Consider the following 7,309-nt stretch of genomic DNA (forward strand, 5'->3'; position numbering starts at 1 on the left):
ACTGATTATTCTCAATATCGAATCTCGTCACCATTGCCTTACCGCCAGTCCTTCTACAAAGATTGGTCTAACCAGATAAAAACCGTTGAAGCTGACTTTGCCATATGACCTTGGCCTTTCTTTTTCTAAAAAGTATGTTGACTCTTTGGCTGACCCTAAATCCTTCCATCAACTTAATTTTGTTTACACGTAGACATAAGCCAAATAACAGATTACAATCCATGGGCTAACGCATGATGTGTGTAATACACACAACTTTACTAATATCGTAATAATAATAATAATAATAATAATAATAATTTAATTCATTTATCATCTAATAATACTAATCATGATGATACTACTACTACTACTACTACTAATAATAATAATAATAATAATAATAATAATAATAACAATGATGATGCTGATGATGTGACACGTTTTCTCAAAAGATGAGGGAGTATGATGTGAGATGGGCAATAGAGGGGAAGATTTGGGGGAGGGAGGGGAGGGTAGGAGTCTTCCACCACAACATTATGCGGCGCTGTGACATGGAAAATCAAGACACAAAACACAGCACATTACCTTATCTAGGTTCTGAGTAAGACTAGAGCAAATTCCTTTGTTAGTAACACTTACACTATATATAACTCCACTACAAGTAACTACAAAGTCTTTTTTATGACACCTTCAGCCAACAACAGAACCACTACTCGCCCCAGACACAGCCGCCTAGGATAATAGTTACAGTTCGATTTCGGTTTGTCAAGGATAACGATACGGGGGAATAATGAACAAAAAAAAAAAAAGGCATATATTTTGTCGCGGAATAGGCTACGCTTTTTCTGCTAGTGGTATGACCGAGAGTTTTGCATTTTCATTGTATAGAGATATATTTTCCTTTGTACACATACTATCATCATCAATCAGCTAGGGTGGGCAGGATCCAGCAACAGGAAAACAAAGGGACATAAAACTATGAACATTTTCTGTGTATACGGTATATGTCATGTTTTTTTTTTCATCATCATCATTATACAGTAATTATCATCATCTATCATCATCATCATTATCGTCGTCGTCGTCATCCATCCTTTGGAGTGGTATGGATTAAAAAAAAAAAAAAAAGTACGAGGAAGTATCAACATTCTTAGTACATACCGCATATACAATTTTTTGCTTTAGGGTACACATCATCATCATCATCATCACTACCACCACCACCACCACCACCACCATCATCATCATCATCATCATCACCACCATCACTGAACTGAGGAAGACATCATTCGGAGGTCTTATTCCAGACCGCATTATAGGCTTCTTAGCACACTTTTCTTAGCGATTTAGTATACACAACTTATTATAATAGGACTCCACACTGAAAGCTTGGAATGTGTTCGAGCGAGCGTGCGAGCAAGTAAGGTAGTTGTCTCCAGAGAGACAGCAACTTGCTAAGCTGTACACTGTACTAAAAGTAATCAAATGCTGACTACGCTAACGGCCATACCACGTTGAGTACACCGCTTCCCGTCCGATCAGCGAAGTTAAGCAACGTTGGGTCTGGTTAGTACTTGGATGGGTGACCGCCTGGGAACACCAGATGCTGTTGGCATAACGTTCTCCCTACGTGTCAAGTGGGGTTGGTGGAGGATTAGTGCACCTCCCTGTAAAACAATTAACTCTAAGCCTTGGCCACCCCGTTTGGGATACAGGGCGTCTGGCAATGAATGAATGAACAAACATTACTTTCACCAAGTCTCTCGGTGCGCTCCGATTCGAATCAGAAATCAGAAATTCTGAGTTTCTTTCGTCGATCAGGGTATTTTATTAGTTTGACTCGGATTGTCAAAAAATTTCCCCCCCCCCCCAAAAAAAAAAGCCAAATAGAAGGTATTATTTGTTATGAAAAGGCAAATCCTGGTTGCTCTCAGCAATCGTCGGAAAATGCTACTCACGCAACCCTAGACCGTTACTTCTTGCGCAGCGGCTGTTAGACTAATCTGCCTTATAAAAAATCGTTTCCTCGATTTACGGAAAAACTATTGAGAATTACGGGTTGTCTATGAAATGAAAATAACTGAGGATTTTTATGCCAATTCCAAATTGGTGTCTATCTTTCTTGTAATTTCAAAACTGGCTGAGATATCCAAAAAAGTTCACTACTGTACAACAGAGTTTTCCTGACCCCTGACTCCGTTTCTTGCTGATGCGATAAATCTTTCGTTCGGGTACGTATGTCGAGGGTTCAAACTGTGACTAAATTTGGTGTTCTCGCACGCTTCGCTCACTCGAACAATTACATCCTGACATTCTCTTTAATGTTACCTATTGCTAGTGTCAATAACTGCTGTTCCATTATCGTAGAGGAGAACTGACAGGTGTAATATGCAAAATAAATCGCAAGGAAAAATGTGTTACAAAGCTTCCCATACTACCTAAAATACGGCCCAAGAACAGCGGCATGGGAGAATGAGAGAGAGAGAGAGAGAGAGAGAATCAAAAAGGAAAACTACCTGGCTGTCGGTGTAATCAGAACCAACCCAGTGAAACTATTTTTTTTTTCTTTGTATCCATTCCCTCTCCCTTCTGGATAAATGAACCAGCCCTTGCGCTGCAGTGGACCTCGAAATTTGATTAAAAGTCGTATTTTGGTAACATCAGTGATTAAAATTAGCATCATTGTAGTGAGTACGGTAAATTAAATGGTTCATGCTTAGAAAATCTATCCATCTATTGCCAGTCGCCTTAATCCCGGAGCAGGTGGCCACAAATAAATCAGCTCCACGTCAACCTGCCCTTCGCCATCGGGCCGTCCTTTCTCCAACTCACAAGACCCTCATTCACATCCCCACTCCATCCCTCCACCTCATCCAGAACCTCATCTAACAATGCGCCTCATGGTATAACAACTCTCCTCTTGACTGTCTTTACGTGCCTATAAACTTCAAATGAAACCCTGTCGCAGAATTTTTTGACCAGCAAGCAAACTTTTGAGGCAAGAGGACTGAAAATTATTATTTTTTTTTTAACTCAGGCTGTAACTTTCTGAAAGAAATGTCTGTTTCCGAGCTAAAATAGTGCCTGGTTCAGAGGGAAGAGGATGAGGAGGATGGGGAGGTGGAGGAGGACGAGGAGGAGGAGAGCAGGGAAATAGAATGGGAGAATACGAGAAAGGAAAGGAGCATAAAAATAGGGCAAGAATAATGGCCAAAACATGGACACAGAAAAGAACCACGAAACGAGGACACACGAAATGACAGCTTCATACAAAAAATAAATAAATAAATAAAAATAAAGGGGGATATAGAAGGGGACGCAGCACAGGCTAAGAAAAAAAAAAAAAGTGGGGTGACGGGAAACTAGAAACTTGCGGGAAAAAAAGACTGACAAAAATATGGCTAACAGTTAAAGATGCACAGACAAAACTGAGGAAAATAGGACAAAAATACCAATTTGGGAACTGATGAAAATGAGGAGAAATGGGTAGAGAGACATAAAACAATAGCAGAAAACACGACGAGAAATATAATCTGAAGACAAGGAAGAGAGAGAGAGAGAGAGAGAGAGAGAGAGAGAGAGAGAGAGAGTATAAAACAATGGTAGAAAACACGATGAGAAATATATTATGAAGACAAGGAAAAAAGAGAGCATAAAACAATGGCAGAAAACACGATGAAAAATATATTATGAAGACAAGGAAAACAGAGAGAGAGAGAGAGAGAGAGAGAGAGAGAGAGAGAGAGAGGACTATAACAGTATCGAAAAATGACTAAAAATAAAAAAGTTTGGCAATAAATTCTTCCTCACTCCCAACACAACCCTCTCTCTCTCTCTCTCTCTCTTTCTCATAGCAAGGATAAACTAAAGATAAAAAAGGGAATATTGTAAAGAAACGGTTAATCTTGACAAAAAAAAAAAAAAAGCTACCTTCAGTTTTCACAAACACACACACACACACACACACACACACACAACTACGAAACAGCAAGTAATTTTTCCAACAATTACTTATGAACCATTAACCTTCTGACTCCTATAACGTAAGCCTTTCTTCTTTTCGTCCTCTCATTTTTTGTTAAAGTTTATGGTAGTTGGAGGAGTTAGATTTTTCCTTCAATATTAACTTTCACGACTAGAGATTCTTCTTTAATTGACTGAAGCCTCACAAATACATAAATGAATATAAACATATATAAATAAGAATAAAATAAAAAAATAAGTCACCAATTTGATGGGGTTAAGAAACATTTTAGAAAACTATCCAAACTGATTTGCAGAAAAATTCTAAAAATATACGAAGGACAGTAACGCCGTGTCTTGAACTTTACACTTTTTTTTTTCTTTTTTGCAGAAGACGAAAACAGGAAGGAAAACCAAACTGATTAAAAAATAATAATTCTATACACCAGATTACAGGCGTCCTCCATTCAAAAAATGCCTGTGACATGGAGGGCAAATCCCTAATCTTTTACTGTCATTAATGGAATACCTGTGTTTACTAGGTTTGGTCAGCCTGCATCCCATATTACAGAGTGCATTTAGCAACTTTAAAGTGAGGGTAAAGTCTACCTTCGTCGCGTGCTTTAGAAATTATTGCAAGGAAATTAAAGTTTACATTCCATATATCAACTGAAGATTTAAGCATGTAACCCAAAGACCTGCCAATCAGTGAATGCCAGAGTGATCCAGGATGCTCTTGATAAGAATGCCTCCAAATGCCTGTCTTCTAGGTGGCACAGCGGGGTTCTTAGCACATTTTCCGTGGCGATTTTGTTTTTATGAATAGTTTTAATTAGAGATGTTTTATGCATAGTTTTAATTAGAGTTGTTTTATGCATGGATTCCAGCACATCTTCTGTAGTGATTTAGTTTTTATGTATTTTTTTTTTTTTTTTTTTTTTTTTTAGATTCCAGCACATCTGTAGTGATTTAGTTTTTATGTAGTTGTTTTATGCGCAGATATTTGGTGTCCTTGACGTTTTTCCATAGATGGTAATACTAGATAACTTTTATTTATGTATTATTCTGTAGATACTGTATGTATATAGTTGATCCTTGTTCTGCTTTTACTCTTGTTGTATGCCGGTAATGTCCTCTGTTCTTACGCTGCCATTTTTTTTTTTTTTTTTTTTTTTGGTAATGTAATCAGTCAGTCCGTAACGAATCCCATTGTATATTACGTCAACTTGCTTATACATGTAAACATTATTCTCTTAAGACTCACATACTTTGCATTAATAAAATACATGTGGATCTGAGATATGCAGAATAAATATCCAGCGAGCCGCTGTTACGAATATCCACACGACTTCTAATAAATATAAGTGAATACTGAGGTGAAATGTGCAGAATAAATCGCAAACGTGCCGCTGTTAGGAAGCCTCATTTGCCACCTAAAATACAGCTGTCACCACTACCCTTCCTCCCGCCACTCCAAGCCACCTTACTTCATTTACCATCATTTTCTCTATCCTTCCATTTCACCTTCAGTCTTCCTATTCCTCTAAATCATCAAGCCTATGCAAACCTTCAGAAGACACACAGCGATATGGGGAACGAAAAATAACCAGGGGAAAATAGCCCAAAAACTGAAACATAGAAGGAAAATATACTAGGATTAAGAACGGTGATACGTATAACACAAGATAGGAAAGGTATACCGGTATCACAAGAACTGATGTGAAAGGAAGAGGATGGAGAGTTGCTGGAAGGGAAGAGGAAGGCAAGAAAAATTACAAAACAAAGATTATATAAAAAAAAACAGTTGAACAAAACAGGAAAAAATAGATACACAAACATAATCTGAGAAAGCAAGAAAAAGAACATAATATATCAAAACAAATGCCAAAAACACATAATAGAACAAGAGCAGAATTGCTCGGGGACCTGCGGCGATGTTCTGGTTTCAAACAGTTTGGGTCAAAAGTAACTAGCCTTAACAAAGAGAGATCCACTACACATATTTTGGAGGTGCCTTGGCAGAGTTACCCACTACTTTTACAAAAGTTTTCGTTAGATGGCGCCACCTTAGGTGTCAGCTGGTGGCAGATTTGGATTCTCCATATCAAAAGCCCTTGTATGGTACCACTATTGTCTCTAAAGACCTCTTTTTAAAAAATCCGCCAAAAGCAGAAGAATGTTGGCCACTCACTGACCTGCTGGCTATCGCCGCAGGTAAAAACGGCCACCAAAGAGCTCCCACACATGCAAGGATGAGTAACGAATATTGAAATACAGCGAAGAAAAAAACTCGACAACAAATAAAGTAATTAGGCTATATAACTAAACAGCAGAAGAAAAAGAGGGACTTAAGTGGAGGGGAAGAAAATGTAATAAACAAAGACAGAGAAAGGTACAGACAGGAACCAAAGCAGTACATAGAAAGCAAAATAACAAACAAAAACACAGATCCTGGAAATCTGACTCAAGAAAGAAAGGACAAAGGAACAAGAGTCGATAGATAAATGGTGGGAAGGCGGAAAAGAAAAAACTAAGACACACAAAGTAATTACTGTGAACCAAAACAAAAGAACAGAAAAGGAAAAAAGGCTTCAAGAAACCTCACCAAAGAAAGGGGGAAAAAAAACAAGAGGGTGGCGAGCTGCATGAAGAAGAGGAGGGCATAAAGAACTATGAATAAAGAAGAGGGTGAGGGTAAGGATGATAAAAGAGGCAGGAAGACATCCAATTAAAGCAGAGATGAAGGGAAGAGCGGGTATACGAGACAGAGAGGACGAGAGAAGGTAGGAATATCTTACAGGAAAGATGGGAGGAAAGGAGGAAGGGGGATGAGGGGCTGTAAAAAGAAAGGAAAAGTAGAGGACAAGAAAATGGAGAAAAGATGAGATATGGGATGAGTAAATGAAAGTGAAAGAGACTAGAGGAAGAAGGAGCAGGGAGGGAGAGGAGAGGTTGGGTAGAGGGAAGGAGACATGAGGGAAGTGGAAGAAAGAAATGGAGTTGAGAGGAAGGGAGGGAGGGATGAATGGAAGAGAATATAACCAATGGGAGAGAGAAGACAAAAGGGAGGAGAGAGGGGAAGAATCTCTCAAGAAGTAGGGAGAGGGAGGATGATGGAAAATACGAGAGGAGGAGACTGCAAGATTTGGAAGGAAGGGAGATGTAAAGACATAGTTCAGAGAGGAGTGCAAGAGAAGACAAGGATGGGTGAGGATGTAAATAAGACAGAACATGGTACAGAGAAGAACAGTAAAGGCAAGTACAGGCCAGGGGGGAGGAAAGAATGAGAGGTGATTATTATAAGTTGTTAAAATCCAAGCGCAAATTCAGGACTTAATGTTGGCATGACGTCACTCTTGATTAT

At 38.7% G+C, this 7,309-nt stretch overlaps 1 non-coding gene across 1 annotated transcript; it reads left to right on the top strand.

Annotated features, from left to right (window-relative positions):
* The first annotated feature begins 1,478 nt into the window (after window positions 1-1,478).
* On the top strand, window positions 1,479-1,597 carry LOC145418058 (5S ribosomal RNA). Its single transcript, XR_013900633.1, has one exon. It is a non-coding gene; the product is annotated as a 5S ribosomal RNA (ribosomal RNA).
* The last annotated feature ends 5,712 nt before the right edge of the window (window positions 1,598-7,309 follow it).

The sequence above is a fragment of the Coenobita brevimanus genome, chromosome 1 (assembly GCF_032717465.1).
Source record: "Coenobita brevimanus isolate Jiangsu-jjx chromosome 1, ASM3271746v2, whole genome shotgun sequence".
Classification (NCBI taxonomy): domain Eukaryota; kingdom Metazoa; phylum Arthropoda; class Malacostraca; order Decapoda; family Coenobitidae; genus Coenobita; species Coenobita brevimanus.